The sequence below is a fragment of the Pteronotus mesoamericanus genome, unplaced genomic scaffold (assembly GCF_021234165.1).
Source record: "Pteronotus mesoamericanus isolate MK-2021 breed Mesoamerican mustached bat unplaced genomic scaffold, CSHL_Meso_final contig_42, whole genome shotgun sequence".
In the NCBI taxonomy this organism is placed as follows: Eukaryota; Metazoa; Chordata; class Mammalia; order Chiroptera; family Mormoopidae; genus Pteronotus; species Pteronotus mesoamericanus.
The window spans coordinates 204,064-232,005 of NW_026555157.1; the positions used below are offsets into that span (position 1 = coordinate 204,064).

General features: G+C 34.3%; 1 protein-coding gene across 3 annotated transcripts in view; it reads left to right on the plus strand.

The window, feature by feature from the left end:
* Positions 1-27,942, plus strand: part of ZBTB20 (zinc finger and BTB domain containing 20) — an 804,941-nt gene that overhangs the window by 203,715 nt on the left and 573,284 nt on the right. For all 3 annotated transcript variants that reach the window (XM_054577266.1, XM_054577265.1, XM_054577267.1), the window contains one exon: positions 27,550-27,594. The gene's annotated coding sequence lies outside the window, so the exon portion shown is untranslated. The remainder of the gene's footprint in view (positions 1-27,549; positions 27,595-27,942) is intronic.

Genomic DNA, 27,942 nt, shown 5'->3' on the forward strand with positions numbered 1-27,942 from the left:
TCTCTTGCTGCTTTTAGAATTTTCTCTTTATCTTTAACCTTTGGCATTTTAATTATGATGTGTCTTAGAGTGTCTTTGCATCCATCTTGTTTGGGACTCTAGTTTTTATTTCTTGACTTGTTACATTATGTAGGACTCCTAGTACAGCATTGAATAGAATCATAATGTTTGCTATACGTTTTTCTTTTAAATTGTAAATTCCCTCTAATCATACTAAGTAGTTTCTCTTGATTCCTCAGTTTGCTTCGTTATGTGTGCGCACGCGTGTGTGTGTGTGTGTGTGTGTGTTCAAATCATGAAGGTGTACTGAATTTTATCATATACTTTCATGGATCTATTAAAATCATAGAATTTTTTTTTCCTTTAATGTGTTAACATGGTAAATTCAATTATTTCTTTTTAAATGTTAATTCACCCTTGTAGTCTGAGAACATACTGAGGTTGCCGTTGTGTTATCAAAAAATAGAGAACCAAATTAAGTTGATAATATTTTTTAAAGATATTTCTGTGTACATTCAAAAGATAAATTGGCCTGTAATATTTATTTTTACGGTTCTTATTAGGTTTTAGTTACATAATTCTACTATTTTCATACAATGAATTGGAAGGTTTTCATCGTTTTCTACTGTTGGAAGATTGTGAGCTTGTGCATTTTTTGTTTTTATTTGAAAGAATTTACCTATTAAGCTGTTTGGGCCAGAAGTTTTCCTTATGTAAAGGTTTTAAATTAAATACTCAGTTTTTAAAATGATACACAACTATACAGTATTTTCACTTATTCTTCTGTTCATTTAAGTTGAATTTTTCTAGAGATTTATTGATTTCCTCTAATTTTTCTAATTCACTGATGTTAAGTTGTTCATATCTTCTTATCATCTTTATAATAACCACCTATTCATTTAAATTTTCAAATTTTTTAAAGTGAAATTTTTTACCCCTATCCTGTTATCTTAGTAATGTCTGTATCATTTAGAGGAATGCTTCATTTTTCATTACTTACAAGGTTATTTGTTCTTTTTCCTCTTTGTTTTAAAATCTTATTCTAGAGGATTAATACTTATATTTGTCTTTCCACAAAACTATTTTTAGGATGTTAAATTTTTATTTATTTTAAAATATTTCGGGTATTTTGTGATTAACATTTTGTTTGTGATTTTGAGTTTAATTTACTATGGTCAGGAGGTATACACTATATGATTTAAATATTTTGATATTTATTGACAGTTGCTTTATAATTACATTTAGGAAAGTTTTGATAAATGTTCTATGTGCACCTAAAAATGATGTATGCTTTGTGGTTGTTGGATATAGGATTCAAAAATATCCATTAGATCAAATTGTTAAGTCTTGGTGCTCTAATCTTTTATTTATCTTTTGATTTTGTACCTTTATATTTTATTATTTATTGAGAGACACATGTTAAAATTTCTCATATGGTTGAGGATTTGTCTGTTTCTCCTTTTCGTTCAGTTGGTTTTTCCTTTTTAAGGTTATATTATTGTGTACAAATTTAGAATTGTGATATCTTTCTAATAGATTACCTAGGACCTCTTATTATTAAATGAACTTCTTGTCTTATATCTTGTGTTAAATTATACTTAGGCTGATATTATAATATGTTGCTATACTATCTTTCCAAAAGAAAATTTTGTTTGATGGATAACTTTTCATCCCCTTACTTTCACGTTTCCTGTATACTTATATTTAATGTGTGTTTCTTGTGAACAGCATATTATTGTTCTTACAGTATTTGTAACCTGCAATCTGACAATATTTGTCCTTCAGGTGCAATATTTAGACAATTTACATTTATTGCAATTCGTAATATTTGTGTATTCAATTCTGTCATCTTAATGTATTTTTCTACTTTTTCTGTTTTATGTTTTTTGTTTCTCCTTTCTTAACTTCCTTGTTACCAGTCAGTATTTTTATTTCATTCCCCTCTTTTTATCTTGCTAATGATATATTTTAAATTTTTCATGGTTATTCAAATAAAATCTACTATAAATAATACCTTTTATCTTTTTCCAGCAAGGAAACTCTCACCATTTTTGCTGCTGTTGTTCTGTATTCTGATCCTTCAGATACTCTAATTCGTATAAGAAATTATTATTAACCTTTTCTGCTGAACTTTATTTCTTCCTGGATTTCTATTTAACTATCTGAGATAATTGTCCTTTTAACTGAATTTCCATGTTACTGTTTGAGATAATTTTCCTTCTACCTAAAAGATATCCTTTAGTATGAATCTACCTGTAAATTTTTTTCTCAGTTTTGTTTTCCTGAAAATAAAAATTTGTGCCTTCATTTTAAAGATTGTTTCATTGGTTATAGAATTCTGGACTGGCTGTTAGTTTTTAAAGTTATTTATCGTTGCTTTATGATTTCCATCGAGAAATCAACCATTGAACTTACTATTCCTTAAAAAGTAATGCATTTTCATTTTTCTGGCTCTTTTGAGATTTCTTCTTTGATTACTTTTTATTTTAAGTGGTTTTTTAATAAAATGTTTGTATTTTTATTTATCCTGCTTGGAGTTCTTGGACATTATTGAATCTATGGATTAGTTGTTTTTGTCATTTCAATCATTATTGTTTTAAATATTCCTCTGCCTATTCCTTTCTCTTTGGAACTGGAAATATTTGTATGTTAGACATTTCTTCATTCTAATGACATGCCATATATCTTTTTTCTTATATTTTCAATTCTCTCTTTGTTTTAGTCTGGCTATTTTTTAGACCTATTTTCAAGTTTGTGAATCCTCTCTTTTTTTGTGTCTCATCTGCTCTTAAATCCAGTGATTGTGATCTTAATTTCAATTATTATTTTTAATTCTAGCATATTATTTGATATTTTTTGATACATCCTGGTTCTTTGGTAATTCTCAGTCTTTCCCTGTATGTTTCAAACCACACGAATCATAGTATTAAAATGTCTCTAATTATCATCTTATTGTGTCATTTTTGAGTTTCTGTTTTTTTTTTCTCTTGGATTTTTGGTTATATGATTATAACTCCTCGCATCCCTGATGATTTTTATATATGAAAAACTGAGAAGGCTTGTATGACATATTTTTTCAAGAAAAATTTAATTTTTTTCTCACAGATAGCTTAAATAATTCATCTTGATCTAATCAAGAATTAAGATTTCAAAGTTGGATTTTACCTGTGTGATGATTAATCTCTGTTTTGCCTTTACTCCTATAAATAGACATTTTTAGGTTCAAATAAAATTCTAGAATTCTTTTTAAGTTGCTCTTAAACTCCAGTTTTTGCCTTGTTGGGAACAAGAGAACATAAAAGTTTGGCACTGAGCATTCTGTTTAATTTGCTAATATTCAGAATGATGCTTTCTGCTTATTTATATTTTGGGGTTTTTATCCCATGAAAAGGAACCTGAAAATGCCCCAAGGGTTAGAAGTGAAAAATGATATAAGCTTTGCCTTATTTTTTTATCTTCTGTTCAGAATCTTGCTCCTCACGTTGTGGCTGTCCTGACAGCTATGAAGTATAATTTTTGCCTTTTTTTGTTCCACTAGACTAATTTTCTCTTCCACAGCCTCGTGCTCTATCAGCTTCATGGTACTTAGGAATCACTAGATGCCTTGAGTGTACAGTGGTAGATATCATAAGGCTTACTTCAAAGTTTTTCCCTTTTTTACTGAATCTTGAGTTTTACGTTGAAACTACTTTGGTTGATTCCTGGTGCCTTAAAATACTTTTTATATTAATTTATTTTATTAAGCTTTTATAGTTTTGACTAGCAGGAGGAGTGTTTTTCCGTTCTATCATGTTGGAACTAAGGGCCCTGTTTACGCTAATTTGATTAGCAGGTTTTTCTGGGGTTAGGTGGGAGATAACTCCTTTTTTCTTTACTATCAAATACTATGATTGATAGAAATTTATGGTTCTAAGTGGTTTGTGTAAAATATAGAAAACAATTGCAAATCATGGATTCTTTTAATTTGAAAATATTGAAGAACAAACCCTGCAGTAGTAACCTAGTGTCCATTACATGTTGGTATCAGGCAATTCTCTTAGATTCTCTGGTCTCTAATTTACTCCTTATTAAAAGGAGACATTGTAAAGCATTCACCTTAGATTCTCAATGAGTCATCATGAGGACCAAATGAAATGAGGTATATAAAATTTTTTCTCGAAGTAAAATTATTAAGTAAATGTATGAGATTATTATTGTTATCAGTTATTGTTATCATTATTGGTTCTAGTGATACTGGATGACTATAGCACTGCTCAGTAGCTTGAAATAGTTTTGATACAAATTTCTGTAGATTTCCTGATGAAAAATATGAAGTCTCTCTTCTTATTTGTAACTTATTAGCATCCTTCATATTTTTGTTTTTAAAAATGACACCAAATTTGTTCTGTGGATTTTAGGAGATCATTCTAGTAACAAGCTTGGATTAATTTCTTTTTCAGTAACAATGAGTTTTAAATTCGGTGAATTTAACAAAGTGGGACAGGATTTTATCTTATTAAGATTAGATCCCCTAAGGTCCCTAATGCATTTAAACTCATTGTTGAGTGGAGAAGCAATAGGTGCCTTTGGAGCAAATTTACTAATTTACAAAGGGGAAATAGTTTATCCTTGAATCATTATGCAATTCAGGGGATGGATGATATTCATTCAAGGCCAATTTTGTAACATAAACATAGAAAATATCAACTCCTTTAAAGGGATATGCATTATTTTAATTCATATAATCATTAATTAGTTAAAGGTCACAGATCATTAATTGATGGCTTTTAAATGGAAAAAGAAGTATGCATAAGCTGAATAAGAAGTCAGGTATGCGTGATATCAGATATGTCTTTCAAATAGACTTGGAAACCATTTTTCTTCTAATTAGGGAGCATGACAGCAATCTATGCAACCAATGCTTTTGAGTAAATAGAGTTCTACCCTGGGAGGATTTGGTACACTATACCAGGATTCAGGATACTTTCCATGGCCCAGAGTCAGAAATGAGTGGATAATGTCTTCCATTCTTCATTTATATGAATTAATGAAATTATAATTAGACTCTGTCACTCATGTGTATATTGAAGAAAGCCTGAAAAGCAATGAAATATATTGTACTCAGTGGACAGATAGTCTTAGGACATAAACATATGTGTACTTCCTAAAAACAATTTTAAAATACAGGGCTAAAACATACATTTTATCACATTATATTGTGACCTTTGGTTATATGTAAGTGCCTGCTGGCTTAAAAGTTGATTCAATTGCGTGTTGTAGAATTAATGCACTAAGGAACATACACACAAACATATATATGCAGAAGACACTCCTTGGAGTGTAGTAGAATAGGTATACTGAATGGCATAGAAGAGGTTATGAAACATCAATTTCCATTTAAAAACCCAATGCCATGATTAAAATAAAAACCTTCCCCATCCTATGTTTGTATTCATAAGTTTTCAAAACTCTTGAAGACAGAAGTCTTCAAATGTTTTGTCTTTTTTCCTTTGGTTTCTCTACCATATCTCCATGTTTTCCTTACTTTTCATTCTGAATAATTTGAAATATTGGTATTATGCATTTTTCTTTCACTTTTCATACTTTATTCCCCTAAATAAAAATCATACACTTTTTAAAAGAAAAATTGGAAAGTTTAAAAAAAGCTCGAGAAAAAGAAAATATTCCTGTTACTGTTTTGGTTTACTTTTTTTCAGTCTTAAAATGCATCTTTTCAAAGGTTTTAATCTTACTCATTATACTATGTTGTATCTTAATATTTAATTTCACTTAAAATGTAAGAACCTTTACCACTTTATTAGCTACAGCATATTCTGTTGAGTGGATAAACCATAGCTACTTTGTCAATCCTTATGCTTGGATATTTAAATTGTTTCCAGCTTTCATCACTTACTTTTTTTTGAAGATTGCGTGATAAGCTTGTTTGTGCATAAAACATTTTTTTCTAGTACTTAGACCATTTCCTTGGGATAGTTTCCTAGATTTTGAATAAAGCATATGTGTTAGCCATGGAGGTGCCCTTCTTAGATTTCCTTCCAAGAGAAGCTGATGTGGAGAGCATGGATGATTGACAGCCTTCAAGTACTATACCTTTGGATCCAACATGGCATTCAGGCATTCATACTGAATCTTCTCCTGGGCTGCTCCTAGCCAATGACTGAGCATTGAAAGTATCAGAACTAACACAGTCTTGTAAAACTGCGGATTATTTTAAGGGGCACCTTTAACTCAACAACTCCCCACCAACTTGGTTGAGACTTGATCGGGACTGCTCTGCATATGAAGAAACTCTTCCTTTCCTATCTCCTTTTATGTGTGTCAGACTTATATCGTGGTCTGAGCACTCTCCCTGCCTAAACCTCTCCCCCTTCATCATTCACAGGCTATTCCCCTAATATATATCTCACACACCCAGGTGCTTTTGTCACCAGAGGGCCCAAACTTACACAACGTATAGTCATTAATTCAGGCTCTTGACACTTAGTGCTTGATTTTCTTTCAAAAAACTTTGTATCAATTTGTACTCCCATTGCTGTGTAGGTTTCCAACACTGGATTTTTTTTTCCTTCTCTTAACTTTCATTGATTTGATAGGTGAAAAAATGGTATTCTACATTTTAAATTCCTATTTCCTTCATGAGATTCAACATCCTTTATTTTCCATATAAGATTGACTAAAACATATTCATTCGTTTTACTAAGAAATTTTTCTTCTAATTCATAAGTATAATTATAATAATTCTTTTTGTTGGCATTTTTTATAGCGTATTTGAATGAGGGTCTCATTCAATATTCACTTACTAGTACTTGGGATAAAATAAGAATATAGTACAAATTTCATGATCAATCATTTATTCGAGGTTAAATTAAAACCATAGATACTACTTATGATTTGCCAAAAGCAGCAGTAGTTGAATCCAGGCCTTCTATATCTCTTAAGAAAGCCATGTAGTTTTAACATTTAATTAAAGTGTAATTAAAGTGTGTATAAGTGTATATATATGTACACATGCATATACTTGAGTATGAGGATGTGCATATAAGCACAGTTTGTTGGCTGAGAGGTAAGTCTTAAATTTCTTCATTTAGTTGTCTTATATTTTTCTGTTAGTACTTTGGTTTTTCTCCTTCGTTTTTCATTCATTATCCTTTTCTCATCTTTATTTCCAGGATGTTCCTGATCATCTGATACTTGTTAGATAGTTAAATTATGCATGTACCAATCTCTGTGTTCCCAAATTCACATAGCTAATCAAGAATAAAACCATTTATTGTAAATTTACCTCTAAAATGAGTCCTCCTTTCTCTGATTTTGAGGATAGATAGATGTTCATTATGATCTGGTAGACAGTTATAATACGCACACTTAGAGCATAGTTGGATAGAGAGAAGTGTGTTAGGTGTTAAGAGTTTTATTTTACTCATTTAAAGACAAAGATTTAAATATGCTTGTTTAAATTCAACAAGCCCTTAGAGCCACTAGGCCTTGGGGATAAGAGGTGCTTAAAACCAAATAACACAGGAGCTGAAGAAGTAATTGTATGCCAGACTAAAGATAGACTTGAACAGAGTGAGCTGATCTGGCAACAGGGGTCAGAAAACTAAATTATGTCCCAATATCCATAGATCAAGAAAACAGATTTGGAAACATTCTTCTTCCTACATTTTACCAAATTTTATAAAAGACAGTGCTTTTCAGAAAGTTTGTTAATCTGATTTCATCCTTTGCTGCATTTTTACTTTAATCTACATTTTTAAAAACTCTTAATTGCAAGGATGCTTTTAGTGAACATCAGAAAGACTTCATAATATCACATGTATTCCGGATTTAAGGAAGCAGGAGATAAAAAATAATTGGAGTAGAATTTTACTGTCCTTATATTTTTGAAGACCAGCTTTTAAAAGTCTCCTTACCTCTTCCAAAAAGTATATGTGGGAAAGGGGGAAGGTGGCAAGCACTCGAGTAAATTTTAGACATTTTAAGGCAGTAGAATTAATATTATATTAAATACTTAAATTGTCCCACATTTTCCACTTGCGAGAATGTGGTAAGGAGGTGGCAAAAACATGTACTCTTTGTTTCAAGTCCTTTCTTAGGGAATCTGGCCTAATGTTTAAGAAAAGACTCTAAGACTGGGTACTGGGAATCAAAAGTGACCATAAGCCCCAAATGATTTTGTTTTTCGTTTCTTTTAAGGTGATGGTTCATCTTTATGAAAGTAAAAATGATACTTATAAAATTTGATTTTGATAGGCCAATCAGTATGACTACAAAAAAGGAGGTTATTTTATATTTCTAGAAAATTTTTTCTAAACAAGCTCACTGTGACTATACAAGTACACACTTTTGCTATGAAAATTCCTTTAAAATTTAATAAATTCTGAATTTTTCTGTGATAAGAAATACAAATTTCCTTTAGAAGTTGGTGTTGAAGTCTGTTTTGCCACAGCATTATAACAAGACAAAAAGTTCCAAGTTGACAATAAATTCCTGATCTCCTAAGCAAGTACAGTTTGCTTTGTTATTTTTGACTAAATCATATGCAAACTGGAAAGGGACTTAGTATGATACTTTAAAGAAGACTAAAGGGAAAAAGAGAATGGAAAGGGGAAGGGCCACAGTAGGCTTATGTCTTGCATGCAGCTCTCACTGAAGTTACTCTGACACGGTGAGGACAAGAGAATAATAGAACCCCATTTATTTATTTATTTATTTATTTATTTATTTATTCCAAAAATGTTTATAAAGCACCAACTGCGTTCCAGGCACAGAGGCTGTGGTTCAAAATTTTCTATGAAAAAAATCTGATTTGGTGGGCCTTAAATTCAGTGGGAGAAAAAGAGGGGATATCAAGAAATGGAATCATGCAGTTTCAATACAGAGCAAACTGCTGTGACAGGTAAGCATAGATTTGGGAAGTGGCAGGCAGCATTAGAGAAGACTTTTCTGTGGAGGTGAGAACTATTGAGAACTAAAGGATGAAGAATTTGCCAGGGGAGAGAGGGTGGTGGGGTGGGTAAGGAAAAAAATAGTACATTTTAGGTAATAGGAACAGTACGTAGTATTTCAACAAATCAAATAGGTCAATGGCTTCATCGGATTTGTGTGTTTAGAAAGGTAGAAAGGCAAGTACACAGGAGGGGCAAGAACCTTCAGGTGGAGGCCTGTTTCCAGTGATGGAGCAGGTAGATGGATTAACACTGGATTAAGGCTGATCCTTTCCTGTGGTATTAGTAGGAATTGAGAAATGAATGGGTATGAGTGCAGTCATTCATAAGTGAGGGAGCAAAAAGTCAATCTAGTGGCCTTTGTTTTCTCATTGAAATAGCAGATTCCTTTGCAGATTCTAAAGGGGGAGTACAGAATAGGTTTCAGCAAAGAGGGAAACTTGGAAATAGATGTCAAATACAGAAATAGAGTGGGAGCTGATTAGGGAATTTTGGAAGGATTATTAAGCAACATTTAGAGCTCAGCTACCTGTAGAAGCTATAGGTGAATAGTGTCTGTAGTCCTTGAGTTTGTGAGACCATATTTAGCTACTGAAATCTAGGAGTGGAGAAGGCAGGTAGCTGGACTTCTCTGAGGATTGGGTTTTCATTAATGTTGATGCTCGTTCCATTTCTCCCCAACACTCATCTCTTGTCACTGAAGGCTTCTGGCTGATGCTTGTAACTCTTTGCCTAAGGGCTTTTAAATATTTTCCCTGAGTGTTGAGCAAGTTTGGCTTAAGTGTTAGGCTTGAAGTGCCAAAGAGTTGATGTCAGTAGAAGAAGCCTTAAGCAAATAACTAGTTGCAAGTTAGTAGATAAATAAATATCCTAGTATCCTCGTCCTTCACTTGGGGTAACTGTGAGGCATGGTCTACAGTTTCCCAGAATATCCCAGTAGGATTAAAGTCCAGTTTACCATAGCAGGAGGTTGCTTAATAAATGCATCCCTTACTGACTTCCTGCCTGTTTCATTTATGCCTGTTTAACAAACTACTCCAAAACTTACTTACTTAAAATAACAAGAATTTATTATTCCTCAGAATTCTGTGGGGTAGCTGGGCTTACCTGGGGAGTTCTGCTCTGCTTATTAATGCCAAAACTCACTTGTGTGCCTCTATGGGTAAGGAATGTCAAAGTGGAGGGAAGCAAACTGCCCTCTGATGGAAGGGGCACAGACAAGGGTCTAGGAAACTGTTGATGGTTATCTTTGCAGACTATCTTATTTCCCTTCTCTGCCTCACTTTGTTTCCCCCTTACAGTGGACAGTTCTGGAGTCATCTCCTAAAACTGCTTAACACTCCAATTCTATTCTCAGGATGTCAGCCGAGAGATCTTGGTATGGAGACAGAGAAAAACCAGGAAGTTAATTGAGGATAGTGGCAAAAGAAGAAAGTAGTGGGCCTTGGGTTTAGGCTGGGTGAGAAAGACAATGTAAAAGGGATTAAAAGAGCAGAAAACTCAAGAGGCCTAAGGCTTGACAAAATCTGTGCTATCAAACCTGATAAATTTGGCAGAGAGAGGAGCCTGGAGGGAAAGGAGACTGTAGCGGCAGGTCCAGCAATAGCAGAGTATACCTTGGGGACTCCGAGGAGCAAAAATCAGTGGAGTGAAGACAGGATTTCATTTATTCAGCCTTTGGACAGGCTGGTTCCACCACCTTGGTAGTAAGCCTCACCTCTTTTGAAATCAATTCTTTGGTTGGATGTTAGGCAAATTCTCCTTCAGCTGTGCTGCAGATGATCCATGACACTAGATCTGGAGAGAAGGTGAGGTATCCATTAACACAATCAGTGCGCAACACTTGGAAAATGAGGTTGCCCAAAAACAGCATGAGGAGAATCTCCTGCTCACTGCAGTTGCAATCCTAAGGAAGTAAATAAAAATATGGAAAAGGAAACAATAGAAACTTCAGAGTCAGATTGTCATCAGTTAGGTGATACATGATCTTGAAAAAGTAATTTAGCCTTTTTGGTCTCACTCCTTTCTAGTATTACATGGCATCGATACCTCATTTGATTGTGATGAGATTAAATAATAAAACACTTGCTAAGTGCCTAGCCTAAAACTATAATTGAGTATTAGTTCCCTTCCTCCCATTTATCTTTCCTCCATTCTGTAAACCAAGATTCACAGGCAAAGTATAACGTTCCTTTTCTACTGCTGTGGTTTGTTTCTGAAGAAGCACAGCCCATTGTGGTCCACTGTATAAGTACCCTAGTGGCCAAAGGATTTACTCTGCCTCCCTTAGTTCTTGCTCATTACTTGCTACTGTCTAAGGAGACTGCAGTTTAGTGCCCAATGTGAGGGAAAAAAATTTTTTTGCATTTAAATGGAAGGCAAGAGAATTCATTTGACTAAGTAGCCAAACAATCTGTTTGGAAGGTATTTGGCATTCATATGGATTTTGGCAAGAAATAAGCTTCATCTGAACTCTGTTCTTATCCCTTTTGTTAAAAGTGATATTCAACACATTATAGTTATATTCAAGTAAGAATAAGGGAAATTTTCACTATATAATTTGTTTGTGGATTTTTGTGAATTGTAAATTAAGCTTAGAAGCTCTTGGCCGAGGCATGTGTCTCTTCATTTCAAAGGAAGGAGTTAAAATTCTTATTCTTGTCAATAGTGTGATTATAGACTAATTCATTCTTACTGCCCTTTCAAAATAAAGTGAAGACCAGTGATATTGATCCAACCATTTCGCACTTCAATAGAATGATTTAGAAAGGATGCAACTCATTTACACATATGAGCTATATAAATAGACTTTTAGGGGATAGGAAGTTGTAAACAGGAACTTGAAGGTAATTTTGTCTTCATTTAATTAAGCCTGCCAGAATTTGCAAACTGATAGAAACTGTATTTTTTAAGATAATTTTTGCCTATAGTGACACATTCACAAGGTAGAAAACAACATTTCAAAATTCTTTCTCTTATGTTAGAAGTTTTCTCTTGATATTTTCTCAACTTAGAATACCCTTCTTCCCAGAACAGAATACTTACTCGATTGCTCTTTTTTCTCAAGATACAGTTGCTGAGAATCATCCTTGATTCCTGGCCTTTTGCCCTGGAATTAGATACTATTTTTCAGGTGAGCACCTGGTTAGATCTTCAACTAACTGGTGGTCCTCAAGGTCCACCACAGGTCTGCCCTCTTTATCCAGGCTCTTCTAGCCATTCCATCATCTCTTGCCTCCTAGGCCAGTTCTAACTGTCCTTCATGCTGTGTGATTGGCCACCTCCTCATGTGTGGTTCTTACTAGCTTAGTTCCCTGTAGGGGGTAAAGCCTGAGGCACAGGGTTCTCTCTCTCTCTCTCTTTTCGCTCATAGTATTTATGGTACTTTCTTCTGCTATGCATTCGTATTATTTATGTATGTATTTCTTCTGGTAAATTATAAACTCTTTAAAGGCAAATACAACATTCTCTCTCATATGTATGTTTCACAGTAGACAGTATAGCACCTTGTACCAATGAGGTGCTCAATTAAGGTTATTTTTTGGGGTTTTTTTTGTTGTTGTTGTAAAACATTTCTTTTTTTAAAAAAATAATTAATTTATTTTTTCAAATACATTTGTCTCTGCCTACCCCCACCCCCACCACTTTCCCTTGCCCCCTTATTTTTTGAATGAATATAATCCAGGCAGTTGTAAACAGCATTGCACTACTTGCAGTGTTTTCTTTTTTTTTGTTTTTAAGCGGTTTTTTTAAAAATAAGGGATAGATCTAAAGTTCTCAGAATCATATTGCAGCATCTATTTTTGAAATTCATAACAAATGTCCAGTTATTTAATCTTCAAATTTAAAATTTTTTTAACGTACAACTTCCAAAATTATCTCACTTGAAGTGCTGATGCAAACAACCTTTTTATCTCCATAGGTACAATTTCAGATGCCAGCTGATGATTTACTTGAGATTGTATGTGGGAGGCTCCACTTTTTTCCCTTCACTTACCCAAAAACAGTAATCTATCTCTCCTGAATATTTTTTTGATGGGTCTGAGATGTGAGAAATTTGCCAGACATGTCTTGTAGAAATCATACAAGAAGAACTCAAAAATTGAAGAATTTGGAAATAAGGCAATTTATAGTCATAGAATGCAAGGGTTGAAAAGGAGAAACCCTCTATTCTGGCATCATATTTCACATGGGTAAACTAAAAGTTTGATAGGTGAAGGGACTTGTCCACGGTCCCAAAGACCCTTAGTAGTAGAACCATATCTTCTGATGGATGATGGAGAATGGGGGAGGGGGGCATAATTTTTCACTGTAACATAGTAGAATTAGATACACAAGCATAGCAAATGAGGAAAAAAGTGTAATGAGATTATTTCAAATGATAGCTCTCTTGCAGAAATTAGATTCTTGCTGAGCTTTAAATGAGATCTTCTTTTCTCCTACTACCTGATGTTTCCATGTCCTATAAATCAAGTCTAAAAGCAGATCTTGTAATGACAGAGATGGATGGGCTCCATTTTCATCTCTAACGTGAATGTGCTTTAGCTAATTTAAAAAAAAAAGTTTATGCTTGAGTGTGTGCTTTTTAAAATTTAGACAATATAATTTAGTTGGGAACTTAATCATTGCCAGTTCTTTAGATAGTTTTACAAGCTTTGAGATATGTTGTGGGTTACTGTAAATCTTGGCAAAGAAACTTTGGACAGAGATTCTTTTTTATTAATTTATTCTTCTACTTTGGTTCTGGGATATGATGCGTATTGGTCTTAAAACACTTGGCTGACATTTTTTCCCTCTAATTATTTTGAGAATTTGATGTATACAAATTTCACTTGTATTCTTACCCATTTTGTGGGACATATTCCTTTAAATCTGTTGCCTACTTTTTCCCTTTTCTTCATGGGTCATTGTTCAGGCTTCTCTAAGACACAGGTGACATGTTTCTAGCCCATTTATTCCACTTCTTTTCTGTACTTCTTGGTGCCTTTTTAGAGCTTTCTGTTCCCAGAATTGTAATCATAATACAAGAATTTTGGTTCTGTTGTGGGGAAATAAACTTCTAGTCAAACAGCCTACCTGCAAATAACAACCATAAACACTGAGCAAAAAAAACAAAAACAAAAACAAAACAAACAAAACAAAATATAGTAACAGTCATCTGAAGGCTTTAGAGGATGAACAGTAGTAGGAAGACTTAAGAGAGGGGATGAAACTTAGATAAAACAACTGACCTGGGGTAAAGTGAGTTCCTGAGAGTATCTGAAGTTGTAGTGGCAACACAGGGCAAATAAATTCAAAAGAAAACCCACTCTTTTTTTTTTGTAGAGGAACCCTGGGTAGCAGCAGGGATAACAGATAGTGAGGGGTAGCCCAGGAAAAGAGAGAAACAAAGATGGGGAACCTCAGATTCTGTGTGTATATCTTGCCTAACTCTTTGACCCCTGAACCACACATGTATAGGGCAGACTTAGGGCAGAGTTTAAAGTTTCAGACTAGTCAAGTTAATTACCTAATAAAACAAAATTATTAGCACTGTCTGGCTTTATATAACACAATCCAGAATATCCATAATTATCACCGATAGTGTCCAAGATAAAATTCAAAATTAGTTTTTTTAAAAAAAAATCTCAAAGAAAGAGTAAACTGTAACCCTTTCCCAAGGAAAAAGAAAATCAACAGGTGACATTCCCAAAATGACGTAGATCTTGGAAATATCAGGCAAGAAAATTAAAGCAGCTGTTATAACTATGCCAAATGAGTTAAAAGAAAATATGGTAGAAATGAATAAGAAAATAGGAAATCTCAATGGAGAAATAAAAGTAAATATATATGAATGTGTGTGTATGTGTGTGTATATAACTAAATGGAAAAAGTACATTATCTAAAATAAATTACTGAATAAGCATAATAACATAATGGAAGTGGCAGAAGGAGAAGTCAGTAAACTTGAAGATCTATAGAAATCCAATCTAGAAAGGACTGAGAAAACTAGTGGAAAAAAAAGCAGAAGCTCAGAAGTCTGACCAATTTTAAAAGCTGTAGTGTGTAGGTTATTGAAGAACAAGAATATAGTAGAAAAATATTTAAATATTTTAAAAATCAAGATTAAAGCTTTTCAGATTTTATGGAAGACCTACATAGATTTAAAAAGTTTAGTGAACCTGAAACACAATAAATTTGAAGATAACAATGCCTAGGAATATCATAGTAAAACTACTGAAAGCCAAAAATAATACTGCATTCAAAATCAAATTTAGTTTTATGGAGGCATTATAATCTTCTATTTGAGTATACTTTTAAAAAGATGAGGAAACATTGGAAGATTTGTGTTCCAGTAACATGTTATAATCTCATAACATTAAACTCTGCCAGCTATTAGTTCTGTGACCTTGAGCCAGTTGTTTTACTTAAGCATCATTTTTTTCCCCTGTATAAATGGTGATAATGATCAAAAAAGACTAGCTCATGTGGCTGAAGTACATATTAAATTAAATAATATATACAAAACTCTTGATAAAGCACTTAGGGCTAAATAAGTGATAGTTGTTGTAAACTTCCACCCCCACCATGTTCTTTGCTTGGTTTTACCTCTTAATGCTTAGTATTGCAAATAATTTTCCTTTCTCATAACTCCTCTTTCTAGTTTTGTTATCACTGTTTAAGGATCTTATGCAATGAGTTTAGGTGCATTCTTGCTTTCTGTGGTACAGTTTTTATAATGTAAACTCTAACTGATTTTTGAAGGTTTATTAAATGTTGCCATTATTTAAAAAAATTATATTTTATTGATTATGCTATTAGAGTTGTCCCAGTTTTTCCCTCTTTGCCCCACTCTACCCAGCACCCCCTTACTCCCTAAGGAAATCTCACACCATTGTTTATGTCTATGGGTCATACATATAAGTTCTTTGGCTACTCCATTTCCTTTACCATACTTCACATTGCCATGGATATCATGTAACTACCTATTTCTAATTCTTAATCCCCTCACCTCTTTACCCATTTCCCCACACCTCCTTCCCATCTGGCAGCCATCAAAACCCTCTCTGTATTCATCATTCTCTCTCTGTTCTTATTTGCTTAGCTTGCTTTTTATATTTAGTAGTTGACAGGTATGTATTTATTGCCATTTTATTGTGTGTAGTTTTGATCTTCTTTTTCTTAAATAAGTCCCTTTAACATTTCATATAATCATGGTTTGGTGATGATGAACTCCTTTAGTTTTGTCTTGTCTGGAAAGCTCTTTATCTACCCTTTGATTCTAAATGATATCTTTGTTGGGTAGAGCATTCTTAGCTGTGGGACCCTGCTTTTCATGACTTTGAATATTTCTTGCCAATCCCTTCTAGCCTGAAAAATTTCTTTTGAGAAATCATCTGACAGTCTTGTGGAAACTCCTTTTTAGGTAACTAACTTCTCTCTTGCTGTAATTAAGATTCTTTATCTTTAACCTTCGGCATTTTAATTATGATGTGTCTTGGAGTGGGCCTCTTTGCATCCATCTTGTTTGGGACTCTCTGTGCTTCCTGGACTTGCATATCTATTTCCTTCACCAAATTAGGGATGTTTTCTTTCATCATTTTTTCAATTAGATTTCCAATTTCTTGCTTTTTCTCTTCTCCTTCTGGCACCCCTGTGATGCAAATGTTGGGATGCTTGAAGTTGTCCCAGAGATTGCTTACGCTATTCTAGATTTTTTTCGGCTTCTTTTTTCTTCTTATTTTCTGATTGGTTGTTGTTTTCCTCCTCATTTTCCAAATGATTGATTTGATTCTTGGCTTCATCCACTCTATTCTTGTTTCCCTGTTAATTGTTGCCTATTTCAATTAGTGTATCCTTCATTTCTGACTAGATCTTCTTTATGACGTTGAGGTCCTCACTAAGTTCCTTGAGCATCCTTATAACCAGTGTTTTGAACTCTGCATCTGATAGGTTGTTTATCTCCATTTTGTTTAGTTCTTTTTCTGGAGTCTTGATCTGTTCTTTCATTTGGGCCATGTTTCTTTGTCTCTTCATTTTAGCAGCCTCCCTGTGTTTGTTTCTATGTACTTGATAGAGAGCTGCCATGACTGTGTCTTGGTATCATGGCCTAATGCAGTAGGTATCCTGTAGGGTCCCGTGGTACAGCCTCCCGTATCACCCAAGCTGGGTATTTGATGTGTGCCCTGTGTGTGGGCTGAGGACAGCCTCCTCTTGTAGTTGAGCCTTGGTTGCTGTTGGCAGGTCAATGGGAGGGATTTACCCAGGGCAGCCAGCTGCAAGGATTGGCTGTGACCACTTACTACGAACCTCTGCCCTCCGTAGAGGATCAGCTCTGCAGGCGCAGAGTGGTGGTGCTCTGACATGGTCTATAGCTGTCCACTAGTTGTGCAGGTCTTAGTTTCCTGGATGGTACAGGCCAAGGCCAGCCCCCACCTGTGTTTTGCCCAGGGCCACCCTGCCTGAGCTATAAAGCAATGTCAGATGGCTGCTACTTGTGCTGGGCTTGGAGATTCTCAGGCGAAGCCAAGCTGTAATTCCAGCCTAGTTACTGCTAGTGCCATGCCTGAGGCCCCTTAGTGGGGGGTTATGGAGGTTGGGGGCACACAGAGGCCTGCTGTTGCTTTTTGAAAGGATTTAGGAAGTTTTGAAGCATGAGCCAAGGCTAGCCATTTATATTGCAGAGCCATTGTTAACAGCTGTAAGTTGGGTGGGACAGAGCCTCAGGGGATCTCGAGTGTGCGGCAGTGTTAGCCAGATTACTGGAATCTCAGATATGTTACCAGCCTGCTGTTTCTGTGGCTCTTTTGAGGGAGGGTTCAGAAAAGGGACAATGGCCTCTGCTCACCTTTCTCTGTGGGAGATAGCTGTCTCCCAGCTCTCGCCTTGATGCCAGATACTTCAGTTCCTCCCTGTATCCAGTGGTGCCTATCTAACTGCTACCCCGGTGCTGGAGCTCAGGTGGATTGAGTCTGAGTAAGTCCATGTGTGGGTTCTCTAACAGGAATTGCTTGGGGCTATAGCAGTTTCTTCCACTGACTCAATCTCTACTGATTTTTGCAGCCACAAGTTATGGGGACTTATATTCCTGGCACTGGAATCCTGGGGTCAGGGACCTAGTGTTGGGTTGGGATGCTTTGATCCCAAGATATCCCTTCCAAATTTTCATCCACCACATATGGATGTGAGACCAGGCTGTAGCACATCTGCACCCCTCCTACCAGTCTGGATGGATGTAGTTTCTTTAATTTTGTGGTTGTCAGACTTCTATTCAACCTGATTTCTGATGGTTCTGAGTGATGGTTGTTCTATAATTTAGCTATAATTTTGATGTTTTATATTGTTTATATTATTATTTACTTATTGCTCCTTGTTATTATTACTTATTACTTTACTTATTTTTATTACTTCTTTATATTATTAAATTTTTATTTTTATTTTTTATGTGACCCCCTAGACTCATTTTGCCTTCCTTCCTCCCTTTTGACAACCTTCAGTTTGGTCTCCACCTATGAGTCTGTTTCTATTTTTGTTTTGTTTTTCATTGATTTTTAGAGAGGGAAAGAGGGAAATGGGAAGAGAGAGAGAGGGAGAAGCATCAATTTGTTGTTCCACTTATTTATGCATTTATTGGCTGCTGCTTCTAGGTGCACTGACTGAGGATTTCACCTTGGAGTATCATGTAGGCACTCTAACCAACTGAGCTATACAGCCAGGGTTCTTTCCATTTTGTTTTATTTATTATTGTTTATGTTTCTGGCATTTTACATATAGGTGAAATTATATGGTATTTGTCTTTCTTTGTCCGACTTATTCAGTTAACTTAATACCTTCTAGGTCTATCCATGTTGTCACAAATGGCAAGATTTCATTCTTTTACTATTGCTTATATATATATTTACATGAATACACAGGGTGTGACAAAAGTAGGTTTACAGTTGTGAATACATGAAACAGTTTGTTCTTTTATTATTAATTATTGTGTTATATTTCATATGAACAATTCTAAACCTACTTTTGCCCCACCTTGTATCTTAGTCATGGATTATTTCATTTTCATTATTTAATGGCCATCTTTATTTTTATTAATGCTTTTTCTTAGAATGTGATGTAGCCTCAATTCAGTTACTAATTTTAATCTAAATTTGTTTTATGTAAATCTCATTTTTACTTCTCAAATCTGCTTTTTACAGTTTTTTCTCTATTTTTGCCTCATTAATTTTTTATAATTTTAAAATTTTGTCTCACTAAATTCTGAGATTAATATTGTTACTGTAGTTCTTAAAACTGTGTTCATTTTTTAACTTAATCGTCATATTTGGTTTAAAGAATTTTTGTGTCTACTGACTCATTTATGGAAAACCTTTCTTCATGTGTTTGTTATCTTTGATATATGAGCTCTTCTTTATTGGCGTTTGCTTTTTCTTTCAGATTCCCATATGTTCTGGGTTGTTCAAGACATCCTAATATAGTAAATTTTTTTTTCCAGCTACACCACGTATATTCTTATTTGCTGTTCTCTGCAACTGCCATTATGGTAAACATGCTTTGTGGCCTTGAGGTTTCCTGGGTTATTACTGAATTAGATAAAAGTCTTGATGTATTGTGGTATGATCATGATAATGCCAAATGTCTTGCCCTCACATCCCTTTCTTTTATATATCTTTGGAATTTTAAATTCTCTCCTGTGAGATCAAACTTTTAAAATGTTTTCATGTGTATATGTTTGTGTTTTCTCTTTTAAATGTAGCACTACTGTGTTTTAACAGGAGAATTTCTGTGAGCATCTAGGCTGACATTTTAATAGAAAACAGAAGAGAATACTCCTGTTAGGGGCCTTTTGCACTCACCATTCCTTTGGCTTGAATGCCCTTTCTCTAAGGACATCTTTCTAACTCATTTCCTCATTTACATGTATTTTAGGTCTTTACCCAAATATGATATTTCAATGATATAATCACTGGCCCCTTATCTAAAATTTCAACCCCAACTCCCCCATCCAAGTATTTATTTCACCCTTCCTTAATTTATTTTAATTCTTTACCATAGACTTTCATCTATCATTTTGTGTATTTAACTTTCTTGTCTTACTTATTATTGGTTGTTGTCCACACACAAATTTAATCTCCATGGACTCAGAAATTTTCATATATTTTTTACTCATATTTTTATCACGTGGAACAATATTTAGCACATAGTAAATACTCAATAAGTATTTGTTTAATAAGTTAATAAAATATTGCAGTGTCTGTGCTGTGTGCCTGTCCTCAAACTAGGTGAGGATGATACAAAACAAAGAAAGGTAGACAAGATTCCAGCCCTCATGGAGATTACAGGCTTGTAGAGATTACAGACTATTAAAATAGCAGTTTATCACACAAATGCCCTGAATTCAAATGAACTTTTTGATGAACTTATCTCTTAGGAGGTGGGAAGTTCTTGAGGTACAGAGGCACAATGGCTACTTTTGATATGCAATAAGTCTACACTTCTTATAGTCTTTCTTTAAGAACACACACACACACACACACACACATACACACACACACGAAAGATAATGACAGCCAGAAAATAATTTTATGGAGAGAGCTAACATAAGTTTGACCAAAGTAGTGAGGAAATGAAAGCAACTAAGTATGAACAAAAGAACTCCAATAGAGTTTTCATGATACCAGGTTTCTCTTCCCATGTTGGTAGCCACTGTCTGATAAGCGTAAAATGCAAAGAAAGGACCTAACTGTACATTCGGCTGCTTTGTTAATTGTACCTAAAGAGCAAGTACACATTTGTCTTTCATAACTTTGCAGGTAGTACATAGAGGAGGATATGCTGTTACTTTATCATAGTAAATAATAAAGTTCATGGCTATATTTACACAGACTGACTTTTCAGCATGAAGAATGTTAAATCTCTGATGTATTTAATGCACATTTCAGTTGATTTTTCTCCCAAGTATTATAGTAGCAATTATTTTATTTATGTGAGGGGAAGGCTGTGTCACCTACGGGAAAGACCAATAGATTTCTTGGCAATTCTTCTATAATGTTAAAATCTTTTTCCATTTCTAACTGGTGTTATATTTCTACTACTTTCTCTTATACTTCTTTTAACTTATTGTTGCTAGCACCTACTTATATTTTTTCAGTCTCTACACCCTGTTTCTTCCATTTTTCTCTACCTGAAATGCCTGCTCTCGGGCTTTTAGTCAAATCATCTCTATTTTTCTGTAAACATTGGCTGGCCAATGTAAAGGAACTAATTTGTAGTCAGTCCTTCTCCTAAATTTAGCCACATATTATATACTAGCAGCTACTTTCATATATATAGTCTCATTTAATCGCCTTTCAAAACTCTGTGGTATTAGATAAAATCCTCACATTTTAAATGAAATGAAACTATGTATGAGGGAGTTTATGTAAGTTTCTCCTAGGATATACACTTAGCAAGCTGGAATTCAAATCCCAAACTCATAATTGGAAGTAGTAGCTGTCCTCATTGTAATTCCATTGCTTCTCCTAGATGGTCTACCTGCAGCCTATGTTAGATTGCTTTGAAGTTTTCCTGACACGCTACTGATTGAATGGAATTTACAACAAAAGAGTACCCACAGTATCAAGGCTTCCATGTGGTAGAGTTGGAATATAGAGAAAACAAGGATAGGGGTACTTGTTGTCAACCTAATTTTTGTCTCTTTATTGAAAGCTGCTGCTCCAAACCTCATATTTATACATCTGACAAATACTTATTGAGTATTTATTTTGTGTCAGGCACCAAACTCGACTCTGGATATAGAGTGCCAAGCAAAATAACGTGGCCTCTATAAAGTGGGGGAGAGAGAATAAACACAAACAAATCATCACATGAATGATTGAAACTGTGATAAATGCCAACAAAAATAAAATAATGGAGAGATCTGTCTCAGGCACAATAGCCAGAGGTGGCCTCTCAGGGAGAGTAGAAGAATCAAACAATATGTTAGGAACTGCAGAACTCTTTCAGAGAACTCTGAGTCTCAACTTCTGTCACACTAGGTGTCTATTAGCTAGTGGGATTTGGATTGCTCACCTCTGCCCACCTTGGGACCAAACCAACCTGGTTTTCTAATCTGTTATAAACATTTGAGACTCAAATTCTCATTACTTGGTTTTACAATGATTAAGTGGAGAAGAAGGAAGGAGAAAGTGAAAGAGGTTGTAAGACGAGTCTTTCCTTTTTTAAGTTTTATTTTTTAAATTAAATTTGTTTATTTTTAAAGAGAGGAGAAGGGAGGGAGGAAGACAGGGAGAGAAACATTAATGTGTGAGAGATACACCAATCAGTTGCCCCCAACTGGGAACCGAGTCTGCAACCAGGTATGTGCCATCATTGGGAATCAAACCAGGAACCCTTAGGTTCACAGGCCATCACTCAGTCCACTGACCTACACCAGCCAGGGCAAGATTAGTCTTTCAAAGGTTGAAAAACGATATGTTTAGAAATCCCATTTTCTGATTTTCACAGTGTGACTTTTTTAATCATCAGAAATAGATGGTAGCACGATTCATTCAAAATTCCTTTAACCAACATTTAAGCCATACCTACTGTTTATTAGGTACTGTGGTAAGAGCTAGAGATCTAATGGTGAATAAGACAAAACTGCTGACCCCACATTTACAGTCATAATGTGAACTATAGTTACAATGCAGTGTGATGGCTATTAGAACAAGATCGGATTCTGGAGGAGATAATACTTAAAAGACCCCAGAGATGTATGTGTACAAGCAGGTCAGTAGAATTTCCACATTCCCCAGGAACAAATAGTTCCTTTTCATAGTTATAACTTCAAGTTGGAAGTATTTTGAAAATATAAATCTTAATGTTTATCTGAATTTTAGTTTTGTTCATTTTCTTGACTAGCTCTTCAATTTTCATGTAAGGAGTTTTAAAAAATCAGCTAATTTAAAAAAACTGTTTTCTCCTTAATACACTGTGAAGTATAGATTATAGCATATAGTGCTTTTAAGATCAGGTTTCTATTGAGAATTCACATAAGGTTTGATATTAAGTTGTTTTATTTTAAGTGATAGTCAATAATTCTAGGAAATTCAAATGTAGCATTTTTTATAAATTTAGTTTTTTATGCGTTTTGTAGTTTTATTATGGCTAGTTTGACCTAAGGTTTAGACAGACCAACTGTGGTCTTGGATTAAGGGGGGCATGTGTGTGTAATTTCCTTCTTTCTCTTTTATTGTACTTTATCTGTTTCCAGCTCACAGGGTTGATAAATAGGTAACTGTTGCTTCTCATACTTCCTTTTACTGATAGAAAGGTAGATATTTAAGCATGAAGGGCTAAGTCTCAATAATTTGAAAAATTAAGCAAAATAAATTTTTCATGTCTACTTTTAAAATTACAGTTCCTTTTAGTCTTTGTAGTCTTTCTGTTCAAATAAACCACAGAAGTTAGGGCACCTGAATTTTTAAAAAATAAATTGGATTGATGGATGATTAAAGTTTATATTTTATAATAACAATTCAATAATGATAGAAGACCTAGCTCAGAAGTGGATCTAGAAGAAACAAATACATAGTAAATAAAATTAAAGTGTTTGGGATTACATAGTATCTCTCCTCAAAATCAAATTTAAAATGTAAAGCACTTAAAGTGTTCATGAGAATGCTTATTTAGTCATAAGGGAAATGTTTTTAAATCTAAATTTAGCTTCAGAGCCCTTTGATGTACTACTATCCCTGCAGGCCCAGCTGAAGCCCCTCTCAGTGTCCTGAGTGAATTAGCTATAAGATTTATTAATGGCTCAAGAGACACCATTAAGAACCCCCTCTTCTACCTCTAGCCAGGCCCAACCATTGTGGAGGAGAGAAAACTTTCCTAAACTTCACAACATAGTGCTGTACCCATTCAGTTCTCACTGGGGAACCTAGCTATGCCAACCTAGAAGTGAAAAGAACTTAAAAAAAGTCCTCTACAGTGTATCTCTATTTGGAATGGTGCTGAGAGTAACTTCACCCTTACATGACCCAAACAATTGTAGAGATGAGATAACTGCATGGGATTCTGAAGATGCCATTTAACACTTCTGGATCTCTGCTGTCCTCCAGGTAAAAGCAGAAATAAGGACTAGAACAACAGCAATATGCATTCATTTATGTGTTCCAAACCCTAAGAGAAAAACTGAATATAATTTCTTTTTTTACTTCTGTTTGCAAACCTGGCATTACATGTGAGCTCAGGATATTTGTGGGGTCTCTTTAGAATATATATACAGGTGATACTGCACACAAGTAAGTGATTGTTAAGGAGCCTATAACACCCTGGCCTGATTCCATTACATTCATTTTGCCCTTATTTTCCATATCCTGATTGTTTCATTTAAGTATGGAAAATGATCCTCAATTTTTCACTCAGAAAAGTAGGCAGTGTTGTTACACGTTACTACTTAGATCCTACTACCTTCCTCTTTAGTAGCAGGGATAGGGCTTAAAAATGCTGATTAAGGTAACTTATTGTGTCTATTAATACTGTTACAGTTTTTTGACTCAGAGTTGTTCTGTGAACGTCCAGCACATGACTGGGTCTTGGATGAGTTGTGGAATACAGAGTGATATCTTGAGCAAGCCATTTTTCTATCTTACACCCTTACTATCTTAGCCCCTTACTTTAAAGGGACATACATCCTTTCCTTCTCTCATACAACAAGGAAAGTACTAATAGCTTGCATTTAAACAATGCTCACTTTATAGCAGGCACTGTGCTAGACCTTTTATATGCCTATAACATAATATGCTCACACAATTCTATAGAGACGATAACATGATTGACATTTTGCAGACAAAAGGTAACTTGCTCAAGATCACACATTGAAGAGAAGGAGCTGGAATTCAATCCCACATTTTGACAGCAAAAGCGAATCACTTAACTACCACCCTACCCCACAGAACTATTGCTGTCCAGAACTCTGTGAGGCCCAGATGTACAGATCATTGATCACATGAGTAGCCTCTCTTAGTGCTTGGCACCACTTCACAGAGGCTGTTTCTACTGACTGAACCTCAGAACCATCGTGTGGTGCTAGTTTCAGAAGGGACAAATGGTGATTATGGTTACAGGACACAAGGAAACTATTGAGAGAAACTCTGTGCTGCATCATTTTATCTGCACAACAAAAATGGTACCCCTGCCACTACCATTACCGCTACCTTTGGTTGTTAGGGATTCCCTAAGCGCTCCTCTATCCATTCCTATCCTCCTTTTCTTTTTCCTGGTGGTGGGATTATAACAGCGTCTTTGGCAGGGTTAACAAATAATTCACATATTTACTTTGGTTGCTAATAAATAACAATAGCCTATTAATAATTGTGCATGTTTTACATGGCCTTAGATAATCAGATAATTTTACACATCTGGCATTTGAAATTGGATCAGTATCTCTTCATACCTGATCTCCTATTATATAACTTTATATTAACAAAAAAGTAGATCATATAAGGAAAAAATTAAGTACTTAATGTAGTTTACTAGGGCATTTTAAAAGTGATGTATACTCACGTAGTCCTAACTTTTTAATGACTATTACCTAAATATCAGTTTTTGCTCAATAATATAAAAGAATAAACCTGATATGTTTTCTTGCTTTAAAGCATACCAGTTCTGTCACAATGCCTTATACTGTAGTCTTTGCATTTTTATGTGAGCTGTATGTACATTTTTTGTTTTATTTAGTTTTTTAGTTTATTTTTTTAACACTACTTTTTTAGAGCAGTTTCATGTTTACAGGAATTAATAGGGATATATATCTACTTATTTTTAGCACTTTTAAATTGTTAGCTCTATGAGGGTAAAATGTATTCCAATTTATTTTTAGCATATCACAGTGCCAAGCATGTAATACAATACTTTGCATGTAATAGATGCTCACTAAATATTGTTTACTTAGTGAATAATTTGTCTGTACTAGGCTGAACAGATTTGCAGTCCTAAATTGTTCTTGCCATCATTTCGCTCTGCATAATTAAAGATGCTCTACTAAAGTGATTAAAAATGTGTTACCGAATTATTAGTGTAGGTTCTAAAGCAGTGAGATGAAAGAGACCCTGGCTGTACTATGAGGAAACAGTGAGGATGAGTTTCTCATTGTGGGGTGTACTTGGTAGATTTTATGTGTAACTGAATTAATTGACAACTTAGGAAGGTTAGATTTATGATTTCCATATAGCCCTGTATAACTTTTTTCTTTTACTCTTATCCTGCCAACTAACAATTTTCTCCTATTATAAAATGTTTATTGTAGAATTACCTACATATGAAAATAAAAAGAAAAAACCAAAATCATTCATACCCCTATTATCCAGATATAATCACTCAATATTTTTGTGTGTTCTGTTTTGTTTTGTTTTGTTTTGTTTTTTTCCATCTTCCAAGCAATTTCATCATGGCCGTGCAATTACTACCCTATAGGTTTCTATCACATTATAATACCACCAAGTACATTGTGGGGTGTTGTAAAATATTTCTTGATATTGACATGCTGTGTTTTTATTTAATTATCTTTCTACTGTTGAACATTTAGGTTGTTTTTAGTTTTTTCTCTCATAAAATTTATCTTTTAAATATAAAATCTCTGTTTTCAGTTATGTAAGACAGATTCCTAGAACTAATTAATGGGTACAGATTTTGAACTTTAAGTTCTTGATACATATTACCCAATAGGTTTCCAGAAACTTTTTAGCAATTATCAGAAGTGTGTAAAAATGGTGTTTTATTGAACTATCATCAAAACTGATTATTACCTCTACAAAATCTTACGCAAGTATTATATAGACCACTGATTTTAATATATTACTGTCATCCACTGTGCCTAGAAAAATATCTCAGTTAAACACTTCAGTTTGCTTTCAGAAAGAATTGTGAAATATTTTTAAGGGTCACCATAGTGTGGAGACTACACGTTACAATACAGTTTCTACCTACATGCAAATGTACTTCAGGTCTCATTGTAAACTCTGCATACTTTTGCTTAAGCTGGACGTATGTTGTCTTCTTTACTGATACCTACTTCATTGTAAGTTTTCTAAAAGTGTTTGGGTGAAGCATCATATACCTGGTGTGGCTTTAACATTCCCTCTTGTAGCAATCTCATTTCTATTTGCTGTTGTAACTAAAGTAAATAAACATTCAAAATTTATTTTATTTATTTATGCATTTTTGTGGACTTCTTTACAAAAGCAACTTTTTTCCTCACAAGATGAATCTGAGTGGCTTCATTTTAGAGAGTACTAGTCATATGTGTATTAGGAAGGCAACAGTCTTGGAAGAATACAAAAAAGAAATCATTTTTAAGTGTTTGCCTTGTTCTGTAATGAAAACATTTTCGTTTCAAAGGCACTGGTGAGTCTTAGTTCCTTGCTGGTACTTGTTTTGATTAAACTGCAAGGGAACTCTGTGTGTATATTCACACATACGAGTTTAAGGTGATTTGAAATATCCTCTGGGGATAATATAGATATAAAATAACTCACCTCTCTAAGCACTTCAGTCTTTCCTTCTCTGTAGAAATTGTCTCAGCGTAATACTAGTTCTACTTAGAAAATTAATTTTTTACTTATATAGTTATTTTGCATTTCAGGTACCTGATAAATCTCAAGTCTTTCGGTGCCCCATAGCTGCACAGGTATGTACATGAATTACCTATAATTATGTAAATCTGTGTGTTAACTGACATTTTATTACATCTGTGTGTATTAAAATTGCTTACAAATTTCATAATATGAAAATGTTCATTTTTGAGTACTTATAAATATCGACAGCTTCAAAAGATAGTGCATTTTATACATACCTTGCATTTCACTCTATTGTAAGAATCAAATAAACATTTCTAAGATTTGATGAGGCAGAATAATTTTAATTACAAAGCATTCAGCTAGTAAAACATTAGAAACAAAAACTTTTTATGGAACTGTGCTGTTAAAGTGACTGCTGATATGGGGTCAAATTACTGCAAAGTCACCATTTTTTGACA